Genomic DNA, 1,005 nt, shown 5'->3' on the forward strand with positions numbered 1-1,005 from the left:
GACTCACTAGTGAGTTTTCAGAGGCAGTAAATCACTTAAGAAGAGATTGCCCATCCTTCTCTGGAAGCAGCTGGTGGATTCAAACCATGTGTCTTTGAGATTGAAGCTCAGCATCTTGCCACTAGGCCATAAGAACTCTCTTACTAGTAGTTAGTAATCTGTTACGTTTTGTATTACCCTCTCCCCAAAGCTCTTAAAATCTATGAAAGGGAGAAATAAATTATATATATGCAATAACAAGCTAACAAAAGCTCTCTCACCAGCCATAGAAGATAGAATGCAATGGGATAATATTCTTAAAAACCTAAGGAATAATAATCTTTAGCCTAATATTTTATATCAAATCGAATAATTATTCAAAAAAATTATAGACATTCAAAGCCAAGAACTGACAACCAGACAGCTATACAAAATAGCTGTGAGAATGTTACCTTCACAAGAGTGCCCTGAAATGAGTCATGGATGAGAGATAAAAAGGGAATAAAATTTAACAAAAAATGTCAAGGCAGTTAAAAAAGTATATCAAAAGAATTTTTACAGAAGAGAAAGTCTAAACTCTACACTTATAACAAAATTATGTGTACATTGTCTAGATAAATTTGGTTAAAGTTCATTGTTCTGAACTGAAGAACGATAAAAACACTGAAGATCTAAGGATATTATTAAAATATTACAATTAACCACAACAAGATAAAGGTAAACAACCCAGTTACAAAATGAGCACAGGATATGAATAGACACTTCACCAACAAAGACATTCAGAGGCAAACAAACACATGAAGAAATGTACAAAATCCCTAGCTCTAAGAGAAATGCAAATCAAAGCAATTTTGAGATATCATCTCACCCCAGTAAGAATAGCAAAATTCAACAAAGCAGCAAACAACAAATGCTGGTGAGGTTGTAGAGAAAGAGGGACCCTTATTCACTGCTGGTGGAAGTGTAATAAGGTGAAACCACTATGGAAAGGCAGTATGGAGCTTTCTAAAAAAGTTGGAAATAGAA

Source organism: Elephantulus edwardii, unplaced genomic scaffold, assembly GCF_000299155.1.
Source record: "Elephantulus edwardii isolate Elephantulus edwardi_28Jun2011 unplaced genomic scaffold, EleEdw1.0 scaffold00369, whole genome shotgun sequence".
NCBI lineage: Eukaryota > Metazoa > Chordata > Mammalia > Macroscelidea > Macroscelididae > Elephantulus > Elephantulus edwardii.